The following is a 24,947-nucleotide window of genomic DNA, read 5'->3' on the forward strand; positions in this document are numbered from 1 at the left end:
AAAAAAAAAAAGGTTAGTTTTGTCTAAATGGCACCGAATAGATATCAAATTGAAGAAGAGTGGCCAATAAACTGCTAGATACTGCCAAGTCACCAGATCCCCTGCAGTTACTCTTGGTTTCAGAGAAGCGAGAGCTTTGACAGATAGTTGTAACCGAGTAGGAATGGTTGCAAGTCAGAGGCTGATGAGGGCGGACAGATGGTGTGCAGGTAGGAAGGTGGCTGCGCTATCCTTGTTGTGACCTGCAGAGATTAGCGCTGTCTGTACACCCCCACCCTTCCCCACAATGATTAGTGCTACCGGAGGAGAACGCCTGGCTGAACAGCAAAGCCGGGCATTCCACAGATGCAATTATCTATTATCACAAAAAAAAGTTAAATATCAGATCTTACATCACTGCAGGGAAGAGTATCTCAGCAATTAAAGTTACCCAGTCTAAGTCAACAGGGAGTCAACATTACCAACTGTACACATAAGTTTGCCTCTGAAACAACTTTCTTTTTCAGATGACATCATCAAGCCCTCTTATTTTTAGCCCCTCCCCCTCTAACCACTAGGGGTGGGAATCTTTAGTCACCTCACGATCCGATCCCGATTCTGGGAGTCACGATCCGATTCCAGAACGATTCTTGATCTGATTTTTGTTGATCTTTTCTGTTGTTTTTTTACTATGACATCATAGACAGCGGGATATCTATTAAGCTGCACTCACGCACGGATCTCTTTTGAAAGAAGTCATGTTGTTTGTCCTGTCCGTTTAATCCCTTAAGACATAAGTGGCTTTCATAAAACCATTTTGAGACGCAAGTGCATTAAACCACTTACACGGAGTCGCGCACAGTCGCATGCGCGAGCAGTCTTCACAAACAAAGCGCAGTCAGCATTTGAAATTGTAAGCAGCCTTCTGTTAGTGAGGTTCATATTTTAAATATATAAGTCTACTGCATTCCAAACCACATAAATGATGACTTCGTAGAGCATTTGTAAGGAAAATACCGACGGGCGAGACCGCATACTTCAAGTGTAACATCAAACAAAGCGCGCGTCTCTCACAGCGCATCCGGTGCAATGAAGCCTGCGCATATCCTTGTAATTAGCTTTAACCTTTCCGAACTTTATGAAAGATAATTTTACGGAAGGTTCGAGCGGTGTATGTGTGTGAGGAATTGGAAGCAAGCAGAATACGGGTGTTTCTAAAGCAAACCTCATCGCTCATCTGGTTAAAAACTAAGGTCAGATTCGATTCTGAAATTCTCAGAATCGATCCAGAATCGTTTGAGAGAGAATCGCGATGCATCGATGGATCGATTTTTTTCTCCCACCCCTACTAACCACCATTTAAAGCCCACTTTTCACAATCCATTTCAGATGGATAAAATCATTTTTTGCTCCATTTTGCTTTGAAACACATACGTTAAACGGGTTGTGAACAACTTTCCTTTTCAGATGACATCATCAAGCCCTCTTACGATTTAGCCCCTCCCCCTCAGACCACCATAAAAAGCCCGCTTTTCACAATCCAACTCATTTCAGATAGATAAAATCAATTTCTGCCCCATTTTTGCTTTGAAACACAGAAGTAAAACAGGTTGCAAACAACTTTCCTTTTCAGATGACATCAAGTCTTCTTAGTATTCATTCATCCCTCCCCCTCTAACACGGAGTCCAATTTTCACAATCTAATCAATTTAAGATGGATAAAATCAATTTCTGCTCCATTTTTTGCTCTCAAAAACCAACGTAACCTTTTGGGATACTTGTGTGGTACATAACTAGGTTGCTAATTAATTTGTGATAAATTAGGTAAACTGGTAATACAAAGACTGCCACTTCAGTCCAACCATTTAGCGTGTTTTGAATGAGTTTGAGACCCCTTGAGAAAGAAACGTGACCCTTTGATTAAAGGCATCTGCTAATTAACAAGCAGGCAAACCAATACAAATTCCACATCTAAGATGAAACATATGAACAATTCCATTTACAACTTTAGTTGAGCAGTTCAAAATTAGAGTATAATCTACGAACTTCCATTGCATTGGGGCCACAAGAGCAGGCTTTTCCAAACTGGTTCTGCCCATTCAAACAGCCTCTTTTGTTATAATAATAACGGTTCCAAATCCAGAGGATGAATATCGGGTAATCTTCCATGGCATCAGATCAGGATTTGGGTTGCCTAAGCCAGCTGGCATTACATAATACTGGTCATCTCTTAATTTGCACAGGAGGTGGATGTTGAATTGTTAGACATTTTCATAATTTTTGGACTTCACCAAATCTAATTAGCCTCCTGTTGACCATGACGTCATGCATAAAGTTATTGGTTTTCATTGACGTAATTCGGTATCCCAACCCTGTTAAGTGCAGACCCCAACACTGAAACAAATACTAAACACAAAGCCTAACCCAAACCCCATCCTTAACCTCAATATATCATTGGTAGCACATGATAGGCTAGATACTGTTTGTAGCAATTGGATCCATCCATTTTTCTGAACTCTGAACTGAATCCAAGAAGTCTGAAATTTTTTGACAATGAAATTGGCTGCAGGGGTTTAGCCTGAACTGTTTTGGGAAAAATATGCTTTTCATTGCTGATGATTTTGTACAATGGCATGATCATATCATAGAGGCCAAGGACAAAGTCAATGTGGAAGTAACGGCTTCATCACAAGAATAAAACTAGGCCACATTTTCTACAGCTGGACCTGCAAATTACTTTAAATAACCACAACCAGCCATTTTAATCATGCAACTTAAAAGAGCTTAATATCTTCATTGCCAAGAGCTTAATGGCTGTAAGCATTCATTAAAGTCATATGTTTCAGTAATTAGATCACGCACTGCCATCATTCCTTTCAGCTAAATGAATATAAAGCGATAATGGAAAAGTCTTCTGATAAACAATCACACAATAATGTAATTAAAAACAAATGATCATATTTAAAACAATCCGCAACTCTGCAAGGCTTGATATGGGACAGTAATCGCTGCACATGCAGTTTGGAAAGGCCTTGATTCAACGTGGTCAGCAAAAATGGGTGTGTCATATGATAATAGCCTTAATGTAAAACTGAATCTTGGTGACCCAAGTTATTATCTTCATAACACCAAGGCTGCTTTTATCCCCCAGATCATCGTCTCTAGTTATTTATAGCGTTGTGGACGGCAGCCATGCCTGGCTGGTACGGCGCTCATATCCTCGGGCTGTGTGAAGCTGATGTGCAATTTAATTAAGAAGATCATTTAGACACAGATCTGATCTACTTAGCGACTGACAAACATTTGCATTGTGTTTTCAAAGACTAGCTATCCCACAACCTACCAAAGAAAAAAGCTAATTATGACACTAACTTACCTTTAAAGGCTGGTGAAGGAGGATAAAATCTTGCCCCAGTTATGAAAACACAACATGAGCTTGAGTTTTAATACTCACTCCCTTCTACAACAAACTTTCGCCTTGATGTGAATATGTTGGCACAAAGTCTTGGTTCTCTTTACAAGTGCGCAATACGGCGCCCCCGCTAAAATGGTCTCATAATAAAGGGTCATTTGTTCATGAAACACGCTTGGCAGTTGTAAAGCCTTAAAAGGTGCAGGCTAATTACCTTTCGGAGTCTGTCTAAATGTGTTTCGGATCGATTCAGAAAGGCACTGTTGCTCTCAAGGCTTTGGCTAATAAAGAGTCAGTGGACTGTGTTCATGCTTTTTTTAACGTGAAGGGCAGAGTCAGTCTCTCGCTCAAAAAAAAAGCCACGCTCTTCCTCCCAACACGTTTGCCAAATGTTCAACACAAATGCAGCCTTTTCCTGCCACGGTGCAGGTCCTGCTCTTTTAAAGTCTGGACTGTAGTAAAACCGGAGGTCTGATCAGGCCAACATGAAAGATGCTGGCGTTCATTAAATTTGCATTAAGCCATTGCTAATCCGACTGGACCATTACCTTCGGAATCATTTCCTTGCAATTGCAGAAAACCAAAATATTTGTAAACTGCACAAATATGTCTTCGGTTTGAGACACAAACCAGTCCAAATTGTACTGAAACTACTTTAGAGATGTTCCGACTGAAAGAAACCTGAAAGATTTGGGATACACATGGGTTAAAGGCAGAGTAACTTACTGACACAACTCCACACCTCCTCTCAAATTTCCCTCCCTCTCTTTCTACACCCCTGCCCGCATGCAGCATATTGCAGCAAAATTCCTCGTGTTGGGAAAAACAGACAGAACTTTAAAGGATAAAATGTTCCCTACTCCTCCCACCTTGCTGGAATAACGAAGCCTCCTTCCTCTCCACGTCTCTCTCTCTCTCCCACTCACCTGCTGCGGCGATCGGACTCCTTCACTTCACGCTCTCCCAGTATATAACGACCACGTGAACCGTTGTCATTCCCTGCGTGAATGGCCCATGCCGAGACAGGGATTTTCTCTCAGCAACAGCGCAGAAAGCACCAAAGATTCTGCTCGCTGCTCAAATATCTGGCTGAAACATTTCCAGCCATTCCCACACCCCTCCCCTCCTCTCCTGCAACCAACCCCTTCCTGCCAGACTGCCTCCGGCAAGAGACCGCCCATCCGCAGTCTAGCCAATAGCATCCCACATTCCCTCTCTGAGGCTCTGTTGTTGGCCGAGTTTCCCAGAGCTGGCAGGCTGACCTCAGAGCTTCCGATGACTGGCTCCTGAATGCTGACCTTAGAGGTATTCCCCCATTTTTACGCCCTGTCAACAGAGGATTGATATCTTTTCCCCAACTTTACCAAACTCTAGACTGGAGATTACTGGAAATATTTTACAAACAGCAATGTGCACAAATTTGGCACTTTGAATGAATAGTTGCTCCAACCCTGGTTTTCTTTCTTCAGTGGAATACAAATCTGAATGCATACTGTATGCTACAAAAAGGACAAAAACACAATAAAAAACATAATCATTGGCACTTTAAAATGTTCAATAAGCATGAGAAGCGGAATATCGGTCCAATTAATTTTCCGTGTGGACGGGCTATGCAATGTGATGAAAACCAAGTGGTAGACAAAAAAAATGGCTGAAAACTTGACTTAACATATCACTAAGGTTATTAGTCAACTAAATCTAACTAAGTAACTTAATGTAAATGATAACTGAAATAAAATAAAATATAAAAACATTTTATATAATAATATAAAATACTTTTAGATTACATTTTATATTTTTACATATAACAAAAAACAATAAAATATTTCAGCTAGTTGCCAAGGTAATATTTCTCATTTTAATTTAGTTTAAGTTAGATTAAAAAAATAATAATAATAAAATAAAAATAGCTAAATATAAAAAAAAATCTAAAACAGAAATAAAAACTACACAAACATTAAAAAATAAATAAAAATTCACTAAAATTTAAAGAAAAATGGAAAATATAACAATAAATAAAAACTATATTAGTACAGCAAAACTGCTCATGGCTGGTTAGTAGGGGTGGGCGAATCAACTGGAGCATTCAAGAAATTGAATTAACAAATATAAAAATAAAACATTAAATACATCAATTATACATTGATTCTTATTTAAGCAACTGTATAAAAGTTCTTGCTGCTGTTTTATTAACATTAAAGGGATAGTTCACCCCAAAATTAATTTACTTACTCTTAAGTTGTTTTTCAAACCTGAACGAGTTTCTTTCTTCTGTTGAACATAAATGTTATGTTGAAGAACGTGGGTAAAACAGTTGCTGGTCCACAGTGATTTCCATAGTAATTTTTTTTCCTGCTATCAATGTCAACGTGGACCACATTACCCACATTCTTTAAAATATCCTCTTTTGTGTTCAGCACAAGAAAGAAATTAATACAGGTTTGGAACAACATGTGAGTGAGTAAATAATAACAGAAATTTCATTTTTGAGCATTAGTCTCCTGTCCCTTCAAGACCTGCATGCATCTAATATACAGGCACGCATCCGTTTTTCTCTCAACTGTTTACTTTCACTTTAGACATAACCAACTGAGTCTATATGTAAACCTTGTGTGTTTTACAGTATTAGCGCAAAAGATAACTTAGTCCAGAAATCAGGCGCTGTTTTTAATGCGCACGCTTCAGCTGTACCTACGCGCTCAGAACAAGCGCATGTCAGAACAGCACGTGAAGGAAATGTTTAACCGGCAACTGTACTTTTGAGATTGCGAATAAGTGCAGTGTCCCGTGAGTGTTTAACCACCGCCGAGTTACCTTTTGATGTGAATGTACAGTATAGGCTATTGATGATAGAATGTGCACTGTAGCACGATACTACGATATTTCTTCAAAAGCAGATTGTGGAGACATTTTTATCGTCCACGATCAAAAATCGTCATATCGCACACCCCTAGTGGTTAGGTGTCATATTTACATATTTTATTTAAAGAAATAATAATAATCAGTCCGCTGCCAAAGCAACATTTATCATATATACTAAAATAAATAAAAACGAAATAAAAACGACTTAAAAAAGAAACTACTAAAAGAAATAAATAAAAAATCTCCAGTCCCCATTCAAAACTTGAGTGATACATTAAAAGGAGCATTTTTGAGTTGAACACAAGAATAAAATTTAAGAGCTCCAGCAAAGAGGAAGATTTAGACATAACCAACTGAGTCTATATGTAAACCTTGTGTGTTTTACAGTATTAGCACAAAAGATAACTTAGTCCAGAAATCAGGCGCTGTTTTTAATGCGCACACTTCAGCTGTACCTACGCGCTCAGAACAAGCGCATGTCAGAACAGCACGTGAATGAAATGTTTAACCGGCAACTGTACTTTTGTGATTGCGAATAAGTGCAGTGTCCCGTGAGTGTTTAACCACCGCCGAGTTACCTTTTGATGTGAATGTACAGTATAGGCTATTGATGATAGAATGTGCACTGTAGCACGATACTACGATATTTCTTCAAAAGCAGATTGTGGAGACATTTTTATCGTCCACGATCAAAAATCGTCATATCGCACACCCCTAGTGGTTAGGTGTCATATTTACATATTTTATTTAAAGAAATAATAATAATCAGTCCGCTGCCAAAGCAACATTTATCATATATACTAAAATAAATAAAAACGAAATAAAAACGACTTAAAAAAGAAACTACTAAAAGAAATAAATAAAAAATCTCCAGTCCCCATTCAAAACTTGAGTGATACATTAAAAGGAGCATTTTTGAGTTGAACACAAGAATAAAATTTAAGAGCTCCAGCAAAGAGGAAGATTATCATTGAACATCTGCATTAATTTTGTTCATTTCCTAATGCAAATCTATCGTATGATTTCAGAAGACTTTAAATAGTGTGCAGGAATCATAAGGACTAATTTTATGCTGCTTATTTGTCCTTTTGAACTTGACAGGTTCAATCACACCATGCACTTTGATTGCATGGAAAAGAGCAGCATGAACTTTCTTCCCACTGTCTTCTTTTGTGTTTCACAAAAGAAAGCAAATAACACGCATTTGGAATGCTACGGGGGTAAGTATATGATGACAAAATCTGCATTTATGAACTATTCCTTCAAGGCCGTTTCAAAGCACATCTGCCCTCAAGGAAGTGTTTGTGTTGTCGCAACAAAGAAAGACTTTGAATTCTCTCGCACGTCTAACACCTCCGTCAAACGCAGCAGCTCTGCCTGCCTCCAAGGTCTCTGCATCCCCTGGCAACCCATCGCTATGGCAATGAGCATCGTTACTGTAAGGCGACGAGGACACATCCTCTCCTCCCTACCTTCATGACAGGAAGCCTCTTGGCGTCACGTGAGGGATGATGCAGTGGGGTAGAAGTGATGAGTCAGACGCCGCTTCACAATGTTTCCATCCCAATCAATAGAACAGCTGTAGCCTCATGCTTTTAGGGGCTCACATTCCCACAGGCGCACTGCAATTATGTGACAGCCAAAGTGCTTTTACAAAAGCAACGGCAAACGATGTTAAAACAATGCACTGCTTAAACGTCAATGAGGCAAGCCACACATGCGGCTGCCAACTAACCCTGCCAACCCTGACAGTCAACTATGCGATTACACTAAACAGCCCAACTGGTTTAATGCTGTTTATTGCTCAAATTGCTCATTTGACATGTAGAATCAAGGCGGAATTATTCGGTCAAATAATTAACACACCTGCATCTCGCTAAGGAAGTTACCTTAGCTAAAAAATTATACAGGTTTATGTGTTTGCTTTGGTCCACTAGTCCAATTAGGCAATGCTATTTTAACAAAAAAATCAGTTGCATGCATCTTTCAGGAAACTTGAGGAAATTAAATTGTACAATGTTGACATTATTTTACAATTTAAGGTTCAGCATCGTTTACCGTCACTAGTAAATAATTCAACGAACCCATGACATCCTTTCTGATATAAAGCCTAAACCCATGGATTCCCTTCAGAGAGGACATTAAGCTTATCTAATTGTTTACAGATTGAGACATTAAGCCTAAATATTTGATATACAAGTTCTAGATTTCCTCATTTATTTGGGCAGCTCTGACTAATACAGCTATTCTATTACATATCACCATTTCAAGTTCGTTTAATGATTACTTTATCAAATGTGTCACATTGTAAATGTTCTACAGAAATGTAAACCACCTCTGAGCTTCCCGTTTCACACTATAATCGATTCCTAGCAGCATGCCGATCTGTCATGATGAAGCTATTTGACCGATTTTAGAGAGATGAACCAAATGAAGGCCTGATGTATTAACAGTAACATAACTGTCCTTAAAGCTCCTCGCAATTAATTGCTTGCATTATTCTTTTGCAAGCAGCTTTGGGTAAATTCAGATAAAAGCATTTGCTAAATTAATAATGGAAATGCAAAAAGACAATTCACATCAGTAAGCATTCATTTAAAGGTTTCTGCATGGGACAAGCCTGATGCAAATGCATCTGCATTTAACCTCCACTACATTTGCATACAAAATTGTAGGTCAGGGATCTTCTGAGTGTTGCATTTCAAACCTGGCCTATAACAGCATATATATTGTACCAAATTAATAATGCAATTACAGTATATACAGTAGTTTGCACTACAATACTTATTTTGAACAGCTTTGCAATGTAAACACCATTACATTTTAATCATACTTAACACTTGTTAATGTGTGAGAGACATTGAATGATTTTGCATAACTTGAGCTCCTTAAAATGCAATAGTTAAAATGAACATTTTCATCTTGTACATGACTTCTTGAAGAGCTCTGCTCTTTGTGGTTTTTAAAACATGTCTACAGTAAACTGCTCATTACACTGCGATGCAAAACTAAATAACGCAGGTTTCTAAAACCCAAAGGTAACTAATTACCCCCATTAGACATCCTCACTGAACACGAACCATTATCCTGCACTGAACAGCCACGATGCGCAGACTATCAGACAGAGGCTTAATTTACTAAAACAATGAGAAAGGTGCAGTACCTGCTGTTAGGGCAAATAAAAATTAGATCATGGAATTATATTGCTATTTGGGTCATACTTGCATTATGCTTATTGAGATTTAGCAAAGCATCTTAGCATATATCCTCTTCCATATCTATGTCTCTCAGCACCTTTCATCTGCACGTCTCAGCTAACTAATAATACTTGTTTGGACACTGTATGATAAGACCATGCTATTCCAACAGATATCATGACAATATGATGCTACGTAACATTAATATGGTGATCAAAGTATGCTGCTATGGTATATAAATTTTTTTTTAAACTACCATGGCATTCATATCCAATAGCCTACTATTACTGTAGCATGATATACTTTCCTCATCCCGTCTTCAGAAACCGGCCGACGCGACGCAATTAAATTAGGACGCGGCGCATTGACAGCTGCGTTCATAATAGAAGCGTTCTAGTAGTTGCGTGTTGGTGATGATGATGATGATGCACTAGTTGTCTTGCTCTCACGTGCTCGGCGCGCGCAAGGGGTGTGGCACGGGATTTGGGAGCGGTTTCATGACGGGACTGGTTTTGATGGGTGAACCGTATGTCTATATCTGTGCATGCATATCAAGTAACTGTTCCAGACAGAAACGATCCATTCTCCTCACGCAGCGATGACGCGGGGAAAAGACCAACTTAAGCACGTGAAGTCTAAAGTAACACATATTGCTAAACTCGTCGTTATCATTTGTGTTATGATGTTATCTCTCAATCTGCGCGTGCGTTAAAGCAAGAAGAAAAAAACTGTTCTTAAAGTCATTATTTTAAACGAAAGATCAAACCGATTAGCTCCGCCGATTTATAACCTGACGCGAATTTTCTTTTTAGCCATGCTAACGAATGCAGCGACGAAGCCATCATCATTTATATTGCTGTATGCTCAGAAACAAACTCTAATCGCGTCAGACGATTTATAAACTGACGTGATTTATATTTTATGAATTAATTCCCGTCACGCAGTAACGGAGCGATGACGCGGGGGGAAAGGCAAGAGCTGTCAACTTCAACAATCCTCAGGAATGAGCTGTCAACGCGTATTTTTCATCGATTTTTAACAAATTCAATGTCACGGTGATTTTACGACGGCCCAGTACGCGAGCGTTCCAGTCGTAGCGCGTGGGCATTTGACGCAAACCTGGAAACTTCTCGCGCTCTATCGCGCAACATTATTTTTGTTAGTTTTTTTTCCTTGACTATTTATTATCTCTCGCTCGGAAACAACATGGAAACACACAACATTTCCTAAACCCGTGTCGACATCACTGAGCGACGAGCCCACCGCGCGCGCTCTCTGCAATGACAAACATTGTATCGACATTTGAGACACTGTATCGACTATAAACCGTCTGCGCTACTTTGTCGACAACTTGAAACGCTTGAATGGAACCTGCCGCTTACCTGGTTATCATGACCTGCCGCTGCTGTGCTGTTTCTTGTCCACAAATCACGCAGACGGCAAAAGAGCTCGATGGAAACTGCGGCAAATGACTCGTTAAGTCAAGGGAATTAAGGCTTGTTTTGTAACCGAGGCGAACATTCTCGTCGGTCCACGCGAAGCGCGATTTGTCAGGCAACTGGTTTAGATTTTAACGCCGAACTCTAGTTAGTTTACCAAAAAGCTGGTCGTGCAACAAGCTGCTCTGACAGCTCGTGGGAGGAGGGACCAGGTCATGGGACTGGGAAAGGGGGGAGGTTGCTACTTTGAAACAATAATTATACCATACATGGATTCCATATAACTACTTTTATCATTTATATGTCTTAAGAAATTTAAAAGGCTGCTGCTAATTGTAGTTTATGATATCTAGTCAAAAGACTTGTCTTATCAGTTGTGTTAGTTCCTCCCTATTTACAGTCTGAGGTGGTTTAGTCCAAATGAATGTCAGGAGCCCTGGGAAGGGCAAGGGTCTGCTTGTTGCCGTGGAAACAACAGTGAATCTCTTGAGGGTACAATGGATGTGGGCTACAGTGCTGTTAAATCAACAAGCTGAAGGCCTGTTGTTCATCTTAGATGGTGACGATTAGATTCGGATGGCTGAATCCGCAACAGTTTACATGTCAAGTGAGTGAGAGCCCTGTGTGCCCAGAGCCCCTGTGCCATGATATTATGAAAGTTATTACTTTTAAGATAAAGACCGGAAGTGCTTAACTGAAAAGTAATGAAGGCAATTAGAATAATCCATAATGATAAATTATAGACGTTAGGGGCGGGTTTATGTGAGATAGATTTTACAACGGCAATGTAAAGCGATTAAATAATGGTGCAGCAGTACAAAAAAGAGAGAGCATGTGTAGAGAAAATATATGCAGACTATTTCATTAAAACTGAAAACAAAGCACAAATGTGCTTGTGGGTATCTTGTACTTGCTATTAAATGCCACAAACAAAACTAGGCATATTTTTCAAATATTTGATGTCACTGACCAATCCTTGTCTGATGTTTTAGCCCTTAACTTTGAGATTAACGTCTATATTTTTCTAAAAGTTGAAATGTAGATATACACATGTAAATGCGTAATGGAAAATGGAGCCAATAGATTAGTCATAAAATGTAAAATAATTTCTATTGTTGGAGTAAAATCGGTTCATTTACATGTTATCACTTTAGCGTAACTGGAAAACATTGTAATAGCGTAATCAAACAAGAACTGCATAAAGTAATAAAAGGTAAGCTCTTATGAGCGTTATAAAGACAGCTAATAACACGGTGACTGCACTGGGTTTTGTTTGCCATTCCCTGTTGGAAAGTGAAGGACTACAAATAGATGTAGGCTATTAAGATGTATCTGTTTTCCAGCTCATCTCTTTCCTCTTGAAGTACAGTAAAAATACCTCACTTTAATTGGGACAACTCGTGAAGAATACAAGGCATGTAATCACCTCAAAGGTTTTGCATTTGATAAATGACTATCTGAACACTTTCCCATGCTGGAACCAGAGAAAGTCGTCTACTTTAGAAGAAAAAGAAACTGCCGAATCAATCCAAAATGATGAATATGTCATTCGTTAAGGCGTCTGAACTGAATTGTAATGTATTAGCACTTGGGCGAACCCTTAATCAAGACTTTCTGCATTAAAATAATTGATGTGCCAACATTTCTGTCCCAGAGGAAAGTCATTAGGTTGGCAGATCATTCATTAATGTCAACTTAAAAGTGACTGAATGGCAACCTTTAAGAAATAAATGATTGCAAATATGTATTGATCGGTATTACGAGGATGGTCGTTTATCATATAGCCGTAAACACACTAAATAACCTAACGGACTGAAGGATATTGATGACGATTCACTGGTTAGAGCACGTCTGGATTTTCTTCTTGTAAGCAGAAGATGGGGGAGTGTGTCAGAAACATTCCTAGAATGAACTGGAACTCACTGATACTATTATTTTCTCCAGTGCACATGCCATGAGCAAATTAAATTATTAGAAGTCAGAACCCAGTCACCTCATCACCGGCTGCCAGGTTTGGTGTGCTGTGGAAAATTACTGTCAACACTCTCAAAAATAAAGCTTCTAAAAAGAGTTTTTTCACAAGAACCATTTTGGGTTCCCCAAAGAATGTTTCAGTCAACAGTTCTTAAAAGAACCCCTTTTTGTCTTGGAGTTTAAATAACCTTTTTCCACTATAAAGAACCTTCTGTTGAATGGAAAGTTCCATGAATGTTAAAGGGGTCATATGATGCTGCTAAAAAGAACATTATTCTGGCTTCCGGTCCGTTTTAGAGTTCAGTTTAAGATTCTGCTGTTTGTTTTTAAAGCTCTAAACAATCAAGCTCCATCTTATCTTAAAGATCTTATTATCCCTTTGTCATCTGCCAGACTTTTAAGATCCAATGACAGGGCTCTTTTATCTGTCCCTCGTTCCCGTTTGAAAACTAAGGGTGACAGAGCCTTTTCAGTCACTGTGGAACCAATTGCCTCTAGACTGTCGATGATTTTTACAAAGCTCGTCATTCTGAAAAAGCGAGGTGTGCTGTGATTGGCCAGCTATCCAGTGCATTGTGATTGACCGAATACCTCAAGCGTGTGACGGAAATGTTACGCCCCTCACCATATTGTGATGCTTGCGGCAACCACATGTGACGACCCCGGGCTGGACTCCGCTTCGTCCATGGTGAAAGCCGATCCGGTGATCCACAGCACGAAGTTGATGTATTTCCTCAGCGACCAGCACAGATCAGCTCCAGGCATGACGAAGCAGATATCGTCCTCTTTTGGAAGACCAAACAAAGTAGTTTCACTTTCACAACGAAACACACAGTGCCTTTACGACATGACGGCAGCAACAACAATACTACAGCGAGAATAAAAGTTACGCCTTCTTTCTTTGCGTGAACATTTGGGCGGCGTTATGCAAATCTTCCCACATCGTGACGTAGACATGTGGGGGCGTGTTAGAACGAGCCGTTTTAGGTAGGCGTGGCTGACTCTTAACTTCTATAAAGAATATCTCTTTGGATTTGAGACTTTAGTCTTTGCAACTTTACAAATCTTCTTTATGCACCAAGAGCTTGTAACACTCCAAAGAGAAAGGAAAAATTGAAATCGCATCATATGACCCCTTTAAAGATTCTTCACGGAACCATCAATGCCAATAAAGCACCTTTATTTTAAAGGGTCCGTTAACACAGAACGCATCTTTGCACTTAAAAATGCGAAACGCAGCGCTCAGGAATTTTAAAGCGCAGTGCAGAATGCCTCCTATGCAATGTTGCCGTAAAATAAAACAGTTGGCATGCCAACTTGCTACTGCAAAACAAAAGTTTGCAAGGCTTGCCCTGCCTTTGGTGTCTTCTGATTGGTCCACTGTAAAAGACACAAGATGTGAGCGCAACGGTCATAGACATCCATCTAGTGCGTTTACATAGAAAAATAATGGAAAAGTAGCACACTAAGCGTGTATGAATTGATCACTGAAAGCTTCTTTGGGGAACCAAAAATGGTTCTTCCATGGCATCACTGCCAAAAAAAACAAAAAACCTTTTAGAACCTTTATTTTTAAGAGTCTAATACAGAAATTCAACACTTCATTATTATATAGATTGGAAAATAACAAACAGCATGGGAGGATCTTCAATTCATGTCAGTTTTCATGCTTCCAATATTTCACATCCGTCCAATTAGCACATTGGGCCACTGCGTTTGGCTTTAAATATGTCATGCTTATTTTAAACTGAAGCAACAACAGCATTGCGATTGTGCAAAAGATCTCAATCAGCATTCCTCAAACCCATAACCGCTGAGCGCGACTTCCTCCCAAACCCTTCCCAGCGTTCGCCAGACATCCGCAAACATAAACATCATCACCGCGATCTCCTCCGGGATTAGCCGAGTTACACAAGCGTACAGTTTGCAAATCACCAAAAGTTGAAAACAATTCTTGGTGAAACATTCCTTCCGTTCGGCCCAGCATTGGTAGGGAGCTGTTGAATGTGGCCATAATGACCTAAGTGTGGTCTCTCGCCGTCATGTGAAACGGCGTTATTCAAGGAGGTGCGGAGAGACAAACTGCGGCTTATTATGTTGAGTAAGAGTCTAAATAGACCTCTAGAGATGAGTGCTAAATCCAGACTTGTGCATCATCTCCATTTTGGCAAAGTGCATCAGAAGCGCCACTTTGAATGATCAACAGGACCTGGAATAACATCGTGTTGCTAAATTTAAGGTCCATTCAATTTCAACACAGCACATCGAACGCCAAAAACTGTCATCTGAAAATAAATAGCCATTAGTAAGAGACTCAGAATGCGATTCAAATGGCCATTTCGGGAGTTGTTTTGATGTGAGTCAAAGCTTCTCTGGCGGTGAGATGTAAAGAAGGTTCACTGGTTAAGCTTCTCTGTTGTAAGGTCACCCGTCCGTGGCTTTGAGCTTTAAACGGTCACTAAACCCCACCATATCGATTCATAAAAATCCTACTACATTACACCCTGTGTGTGAATTTCATTTCAAACATAGTGTGACCTTTTAATACTCTCCCCGTGGTTGTCATTTTAAGTGATGGTCACAGTCTGAGCTTTTTATATTAATCCAATAGTAAATAAAGGTAAAAAGTGTTTTTTTTAATTAGACCAAAACATCATCTACACAAATATGTTTAGAATGTGTCTTATACTCCAGCTGAATTTTGTGCATTCATTGTTATGTTTCGAAATGTAAATAAGGCAACACGCTGCATTGCTAGAAGAGGTGGGGCTGCTTTATCAACCAAGCATTCATGGATGCATGTGTAAAGAATGTTTCTGGCTTTCAAGAAGCAGGGCACAGCTGTCAAATCTATGTGTGCTTCTGTCCTTTGTTTCATGCCAAATACATTGCACAAGTACATTTTATTTAAATATCACAATGCACATAGTCTCAAAGCCGCTCAATGCAGTGAAGATGTATTAGATTTTGATTTAAAGCTTATTCAACTCAGGCTCATTGGAAAAACTGGTGACATTTCTGCAAATATTTCTTGCACATTTCATGACACGTTCAAAGTGAAATGTCCAGTGAGTGGTGCCAAAAGCCCAAAACAGATAAACATGAATCTTGCAACATTTTATGTTGGTTGTTGTACGTATCGCAGTAGTTTGGAAATGAAATGCCCGGTGAGGAGTGCTAAAAGGTTAATGCACATTTAAAAGTAATGCACAAGCTACACTAAACCCAACCTTAAACCTAATTGATAGTTTAACAAAAGCAAATATGATAAAAACACACCTTGTAAAGCAACTGAGGCATTTTTGCTTGCCTCTATACAAGTCTTTAAGCTATTTTATGTCTACTTGGGCTTCACGGCACTCGTACCCGAGTGCTCCGCATCACAAAAGCAAACTGCACCGGGTGCGCTACCAAGCAAGTTTACTTTGACGGAAGAGCCATACATATGGACTTGATTATGTGATTCAAACATCAAAATGACAAATTATACACTATGATGAAAGCATTTTGAAGTGAAAACATAGTATTGTGCAAGAAACCATGCAAAAAGTCTTTATTAACCATTAATTTGCATAGTTATCACAATTGGTGTGAAAAGGAATAAAACATGTTGATGTTTTACTGCCTCTAGTGTTCATTTCAGCTTGAAACTGCAGTAAAATATAAGTATAGGTAGATTTTTGGGAGTATGGCAAAAATTTAGATAAATGTTTTTCTAATCAGCCTATGTTACAACATACAGTATATAAATCCCATGTGAGCAAATCAGCATCAACTGTAGCAAGGAACTGTTTTAATAGTCAAATTGTAGTTTGGTGAGCTCAATATATGAAACTAAATTATATGAATTACACTATGTCACTGTCTTGCGTAACTGTGTTTATTATTTGATCTCAATTAATTCTCAATGTTTTTGGCCTCTCACACTAACAACTGTAAAAAAAATGAATAATATTCTGTAAATTTGTATCCAAATCTTTCTCATTTTCATCTGAATTGTATAAATAATACGGAAGACCAGGAAAGAGGCAGCATGCAATCTGCCCTCCATAACCTCTCATGGCAAAAACGAGACCCTGAGCGTCTCCAAGAGAAAAATGGCACCGCTTCACTTGAACCTCAATGAGCTCCTTTCCAAGGAGCTGATGCAGAAAGCGTGACAGACGGCTGAGAGGTTTCAAGACGCTGAATGGTATTCATTAAAATGATAATTCCAGTGGTATTCATTAAAAACAAAATCCCAAAACTATGCCTATATGCTTGTGCTTGTTTCTGTGCAATGTTAGCAGTAGCCACAGAAAAAGAGTGCACTTATCAGTAAAGGTTTAATGGCCATCATTTGCAGGGCGATTCTCAAGAGACGAACGGATCGATTGAGTTGCAGAGGAGAAGAACGGAGACTCCAGGAGAACATTAAAGGAGTAGATCACCTCGTCATCATTTACTCACCCGTGTGTCATATAAACCCATTTACTGGAGAAATCGAGGAATCTTCATGCACTTATTTTTCCTACAATGACAGTTAATGGTGACCACATCTGCCAAGGTTCAAAAGGAAGAAAAAGCATAATCGTAATCTAGTTTTCACGAATACGAGTGAACAGAATTTCCATTTTGGTATGAAATATTCCTTTAAAATCTCGCTCTCTATTTCCGCGCAACCTAAGTAGTTTGTTATGAAGACAATTGTTCTCCAGTGCATTATTTTCCCTTCTAGAACCCGGCAGTAATATGTTGATTGGGGTTTTTAGCCATGTTAATGGTGACTGCATCTGAATCTTATATATTGTTTTTTACATCTGCTTGGGAAAACAGCTTGACCTTTGTGATCTAGCTGGCAGCGTTTGAGACAAACACCACTTCTACACTCCTAAACTGAAAGCTCAAGATAACCCACGCACATTGACAGCAAACATGCATCCTTAGGGTCATCTTATTCATTTTATCCAAAGAAAGTCTACTTTTAATGAGTTGCATAATTTGCGAATGAACACGTCTTGCCTCTAACTCTCATCCTCTTGGTTGTGGACCAGGTCACTCGGGTAAAGATGTTTCCGTTCATCTGAATAATTTTTTCTTTTTTAGGGATGCATGACGTGAGATTGACGTCTTTTTAGCTGGTTTTCTGTGCTTTCTGCTTTTTCTCAATCTACAGTATTACAATTCATCCTATGACAAGCGAATGAAACTGAATTTCTGCAGTAATTGGTTGCTTCCGTCCTCATATAGATGGAGACATACAGTAAGTATGTGTAACATAATACCATGCAGGGTCATGTGATTCAGATGTATTGATGCAGGAATAGAGTTGCTGAGAATAGACCTCTATATTTACAACCAGGAATCTTTATCGGTAGGTCAAAGACAGAAGTAAAAATACAAATAGACAATTAAAAAATTAAGTAACACTTTACTTAAAGCCTTTATGTATAATGCATTATAAAGGGTTATTAAAGGGTACAATGCATTGTAACTATTCATGATGTGCGCTGTAATGCATTATATCTTGTCGAAGATAATTATAACCGAATTTAAAATGCATAGTGTAACAGTGAATTGATAAGTGTTATAATTGTGGTATTAATTGTTGTTACAATTATTCATGAGATTTTACAATGCATTATAAGGTGCATTACAAGGCATACGTACTTTTATAATGCATTATATATAAAGGCTTTAAGTAAAGTGTTACCAAAAATGACATATTGCAAATAAAATGATTAAATTATTATTTTTACATTGTACACCAAAGATGTCAAGAAACCCTGAAGCATATTCAAATACTATGTAAACAGAGACATTTTTCAATGCAAGTTCAGTGATCGAAATTTGGCCATTCTTAAGTTGCCACATAAGGCGCTATCCCTGCTAACAAAAGTATGTTCTAAAAATGTTTTGCTAAAGCTCCTGTTAACTTATAAAAATGTCAATGTTCTCAGAACGTTCAAAATGTTCAGTTTGGAAAATGTTTTTTTCTTGGTTATGTGAATGTTAGAGAAAACATTAACAGAACATTCTATTTGATCAATTTGCAAACATTATGAGACAGTTACTTTTAAATGTTCTCTAAACCATATAAAAAGTAGTATAAATATTAACATTTAAAAATAGCAAGTTCAGATGTCTGAACAATTTGTTTCTTGTTCACATCAGATTTGAATTTATTATTGATTTAGGCAAATTGCATGTGCATGGCACATGTGTGCAAATGATTAAGTACAATTGTCTGTAATTTGCACAATAACTAAATGCACATGGCTTGTTGATCAAAACTGATGAGTTGATTCTCAGTGAAATTGACAGTCTCTTCAAAACTTCTAAACTTTCTTTCATTGTGTGAGTGATCACATGCAAAATGATTCTTTCAATTATCAAAATCTGTCAGGCATGCATGTTTATTCCATAAATATCTGATATGGAATGGTTGTAATGTCTAAGTTGGCAAATGACTCGACATTAGGGTTTCAAATGGGTGGAAAATGTCTGGAAACTTTACTGAATTTTAAAGTACTTTCCATGATTTTTTTGTACCAGAAAAGTTCCATCTCTTTACAACCCTACTTGCCATTGTAATGAAATTGGCAAATTGCAGTCTGTCAAAAAACAAATATGAAATGAAATTGCATATAACAAAATGACATTTTTATATAACATGGAATGAAATGAAATTTGCATATAACAAATATTTCCATGCTGAAAAAATACCAATTTTGACCAGTGTGGCTCACCAGAAGATTAAAAAACGTTTGTATTTTGGTGGCATTGGTCAATTCACTGACACAATAACTAGGCTTTGAAGCATGAATGAAATATTTTGGGTCCAGTTTGCAGACATGTTGTGACAATTGCACTTATAATTTAGACAATGTTAGACTGTGCCACAAAAATTGTGCCACAGCTTTTAAGAAAAACTGTAACATTACTGGAAGAATGTTTGCTCATAACTTTGAGAGAACCTTGCCAGAATGTTCTGAAAATAGGAATTATGCATACATATCTTCTTTTATGGTATTTTATCCAATTTAATGTCAGATACGGCTCGAAGTAACTCTATTGCCTCCTTTAGTAGGATTTTTTGCCGCTAGATCAACGCAAGTGCGAACGTAAGTATAGACCAACTATAAGTGCCTACATTTGCACTTTTACATAAAGTAGCCTGTTTCTACCCTTAATATGAGCAATAGAAATAGTGATTCCAGACTTTGAGAACATTTTACTTTGAAGGCATCATCATCATTGTCAGCCCCTAAATAAAACTCGAAACTGGGAAATAATAAAAAAAAAAACTTAATAAATAAATGCATTTAAAGGCAAATCCATAAAGCAGTTTATTAAAGGAGTTTATCTAAGCTGCTGATTTTCGAGGTCTGTGATGATGTTCATAAAGAGACAGTGAATGGAAAAAAGCTATGAAACTAGTAAACTGGAGTAAAGAAAGAAGAGAAGCAAACAGCAGGGCAGGTAGTGTTCTATCATTCTCTGCACTGTCAATTAGATCAGTCGATAACATCGACTGAGACACTCCACCTGTGCATTTAACCCCTCTGTGTCTCCTCTCTGGAGTATTACACACATCCATTTGCTGATGGATGGAAGGATTTCCCGTCACCGTCGATGACCCGTCTGACCTGGATTAAGACTTAACAGACGATGCAATATTACAGAATTGTTGAGCATCAGAGGTGGGAAGCATTAGACCCAGAGGAGGTTGGGAAACACTTTAACACCAGTGCTTCTCAGTCGGCGGGTCATGATCCAGAAATGGGTCACAGGTCTGTTCTGAGATGGATATGATAAGCATAGCAATGCATTTCATCTTTCATAAAAATATAAATTATGTATGTTTAAATGTATAAATGTTAATTTACTATGATGCTTTATTATGAAACATAAACAGTATATATATATAAAATGCAAGGGATATTTAAATATAGCAAGAATCCTTAAAACAAATCACACTTTACACAGAACTACATCCAAATACACACACCACCCTTGACACACTTGTGCAACTCAGTTGTGAAAACAACCCACTGGTTAAGAGGTAATCAGTACATTCCTGTTAGTTCAGAGGTCATTCCAAAACACTGCAAAATTCATGAGTTGTAGACATGAATCAGTGTAAAAATGGTTTCTTTCCTGAACATATGTGTATGTGTGCTTGATTGTGCATGCATGCACATACTAGATGAAGTGTTATTTCTGAGATGAGAAAGTGAGTGTGTTTAATGTCTGGCCAGTGCAGCTCACTACCGTGTCTTAAGACTCCTTGAGTGTGAAATATTAATGCAGCTACTGCAGACCCAGTGATCACCATCAGATGAGAGGAGCAGACCACTGCAGGAGAGAATCACGTCTGCATATACTACAACAAAACACATGCATGACAGCAAGTTATAATTCCTAGTCATTTTAAAAGAAAGCTTAATTTACTAAAAACCTGACATGTTTTGTATTAGTTTTTAACACTGGTAGCTTGATAATATAGGAAGTCAGACAGACGGATAGAACGATAGAATGATAGAACGATAGATGGAACGATAGAACGATAGATAAATAGATAAATAGATAGATAGAACGATAGATAGATAGATCAAAAGAATTACAGATAGAACAATAGATAGAATGATAGATAGAACGATAAAATGATAGAACGATAGATAGACAGACAGACAGACAGACAGACAGATAGATAGATAGATAGATAGATAGATAGATAGATAGATAGATAGATAGATAGATAGATAGATAGATAGATAGATAGATAGATAGAACAGTAGAATGATAGATAGATAGATAGATAGATAGATAGACAGAATGACAGAATTACAGATAAATCACACACTCCATTAAATACACATGTACACACAACACTGAAATCTAAATAATAGAAAATATCATTTGTAAACTTTGTTAAACCATCATTCACTGTCTGTTCTAATTATACAGATAAATCACACACTCCATTAAATACACATGTACACACAACACTGAAATCTAAATAATAGAAAATATAATTTGTAAACTTTGTTAAACCATCATTCACTGTCTGTTCTAATTAGTTCAGTTCTGTTGCTATGGTAATTGTTTCATATTATTAATATTTAGATTAATTACTTGACATTTCTGTCTACACAAACACACGCACACATAAACAGAGTGAAGTATGTGTACGGGACATTTACTCATGTTTAACCCCAGAGCCAGCCAGAAAACATTCACATGATGTTTGTTTCTGCAGGGATTCACCATGAATCCCACAGCAGACGTGTGTGTGTGTGTGTGTGTGTGTGTGTGAGACCCTGCATCGAATGTATAACTGTTTTGTGCATAATGCATTCTGTATGAGACACGGCGAGAGTGAAATATAGACATGAAGACTCGCCGCAGAATACTCAGCTCTAGGCGGGTAGAGATGGTTAGAACAACAGCAGAAGAGATTTTTCTGTGGTTGGCAACAGCGAGGGCGTGAGAATGAATAAAGAGAGAGGAGACTTACTGAAATGGGGAGGAAAGCCAATGGCAAGCCAACCCACGCAACACCTACATCCCCCATCAGGCACACACACATACATACAGCATGAATACTGACAGATTTCCAGAGAGACGTGCATAAGTGTGCACTTACATTCTCCTACATACAGCACATGCAAGTACATAAACGTGAACGCTTGGCCCCTGCATTTGTCCCATTGTAGACATATAAGGAGTGCACTTTATGTTACCGTGGTGATACACAATCCTCAACTCAAGAGGGCGATAGGGTTCCAGGTGTCTGTGCTATTAAACCAAGTGCGATTGTCACAATGTCTGTCCATTCATAAGTAATACATATTGAACGCATAATTGTAATAATTTTTAAGGAATACAAAAATGCAAATTTGCTGAAAATGTGCTCACGCTTCTCAGGCCATCCAAGATGTAGATGTGTCTGTCTGTTCATCAGGTTTGGAGAAATGTAGCATTGCATCACTTGCTCACCAATGGATCCTCTGCAGTGAATGGGTGCCGTCAGAATGAGAGCTGATAAAAACATCACAATAATCCACAAGTAATCCATCAGTTAATATCTTGAGAACCCAAAATCTGTGTTTGTAAGAAACAAATCCATCATCAAGACGTTTTTAATTCCAAACTGTTGCTTTCAGCTAAAATATGAGTCCATAATCCATAATTGTGCTTCCTCCAGTGAAAAAGTGCATCTCCTGTTGTCTCTCACATCAAAATCCACACACATATTTTGGACTGTTTTGGCTTGTAAACAATGCTTGTTCTGTGCAGATTTCTCTCCTGATTCAGACCAGACCACTTTTTCACTGGAGGAAGCGTTATTATGGATTATGGACTTGTGTTTTAGTTAAAAACGCCTTAATGATGGGTTTGTTTCTTACAAAGACGCATCTTTTCTCTTCTCTAGATGTTAACTGATGGACTGGAGTGGTGTGGATTACTTGTGGATTATTGTGGTGTTTTTATCAGCTCTCATTCTGACGGCACCCATTCACTGCAGAGGATCCATTGGTGAGCAAGTGATGCAATGCTACATTTCCCCAAATCTAATGAAGAAACTAACTCATCTACATCTTGGATGGCCTGAGGGTGAGCACATTTGCAGCAAATTTGCATTTTGGGTGAACTATTTCTTTATTTCTTTAACAACATGACAATTTTTGACTTTTTCTCTCACTTGCTCATTATATAAACCTGCTTTATTTTAACTAACTTTAATCTTTATCAGTTAAGATTCTCTTCAGATTGTTGCTACACCATACCAGTAGTCAAACAAGGGAAATTTGCTTGCAAAACTAAAAACATTTGCATTAGCGTAGAGTAATGTTTTTCATTAAAACCAATGTTTTATCACTCAGGTATTTAGATGCAGACAATTTAAGCTCACTATAGCAACAAATCACATATGTTTGCATTGCATTCTGACACATTTTAGTGTGAAATCTCTCTTATAGCGTTAGTGCTCACATACTTGCATAGATTGTTTCTGGCCTGATAAACACCATCTGATTTATACGTTCAGCCTGTAACAAACATATTCTTTGTCGATGCTACTAAGCATCTAAATGCATAACAAGGCCGCAGCCCCCAATGCAGTTGATCGTTTTGTGGTTGTTTGTGCGATGCGGGGCACTAAAAGGCCAGCTCAACAGCAGGTAGCCACGCACTATTTGTGGGCGTAATGGCACAGCAAGACGATGATACGCTGCCGTGCCAAGATAAGTGCTGTTTACTGCAAGCTTCGTCACTTATGGTGTCCCCACCTTCTGTCTAAGTGTGAAAATCTAATAATCAAAGCAGGTGGTCCCTCCTGAGCCCATCTGAGAGCTGATTCTGATCTGAGATCATGACAATCAGAGGCTGGATCCACATATAGATCCAGCGCCTTCTGATGCAGAAACCCGGCCTGCCCTTCAGTCTGGCCTGCTTTTCAATGTGCTCTCATTTTCTAGTCACCTAAAATAGGCCATCGGATCCTATTTTAGTCAAACCACAGTCTATCGTGCTCGGAGGATTTCACTTGGCCAAATCACCAAAGTGATTGCTTGATTTTTCAGTGTGAGACTGCACAGGTTTTTATGCATCCATTAATGCATAAAATAAACTGGAAGATTTTAATTTTTTAACGCAAGGCTTGAATTTTTAAATAATTCCTTTAAGTTTTAATGTGACTAGTCAGTTTTCTTTCTGTCAGTTGTTTTGTTTGTTTCAAGTTGCATAATAAGTTAAATTTTACATGTTGTATCTCTAGTGTTTGAAACAATGAATCAGACTAAAACAGTATTATTGCAGTAGCATTAAGGTTTTGGTAATATTTTGAATCTGTTTTTTTTGTTTTATTATTATATTTTCCGTTTTCATTTGAATTTTATTTGAAGTTTTAGTAATCCTAATTTTTTTTTTTTTAACATTTGTATAGCTGTTTTGTATTTTTATTTTAGTTTGTTACTTCAGTATCAAGTTAGACTGAATGAAAATCAAATACAAATAAATGAATGAAAAAAATTAAAAATAGGTAAAAAAATATATGTTTAAGTTTCTTTTCAGTTAACCATGCATTAAACTTAAATATTA

At 38.1% G+C, this 24,947-nt stretch overlaps 1 protein-coding gene across 7 annotated transcripts in view; it reads right to left on the bottom strand.

The window, feature by feature from the left end:
• The window catches only part of LOC107555253 (muscleblind-like protein 2a), a 65,890-nt gene extending 54,811 nt beyond the window's left edge, over positions 1-11,079 (bottom strand). For 4 of the 7 annotated variants that reach the window (XM_016237997.1, XM_016237996.1, XM_016237995.1 and 1 more), the window contains exon 1: positions 10,833-11,079. The gene's annotated coding sequence lies outside the window, so the exon portion shown is untranslated. Of the gene's footprint in view, positions 1-4,260; positions 4,530-7,725; positions 7,900-10,832 lie in introns of those variants that run through there. The other 3 variants (XM_016237994.1, XM_016237993.1, XM_016237992.1) reach the window with 3 other exon arrangements.
• Between the last annotated feature and the right edge of the window lie 13,868 nt (positions 11,080-24,947).

This window comes from Sinocyclocheilus grahami, unplaced genomic scaffold (genome assembly GCF_001515645.1).
Source record: "Sinocyclocheilus grahami isolate Dianchi unplaced genomic scaffold, SAMN03320097.WGS_v1.1 scaffold528.1, whole genome shotgun sequence".
In the NCBI taxonomy this organism is placed as follows: domain Eukaryota; kingdom Metazoa; phylum Chordata; class Actinopteri; order Cypriniformes; family Cyprinidae; genus Sinocyclocheilus; species Sinocyclocheilus grahami.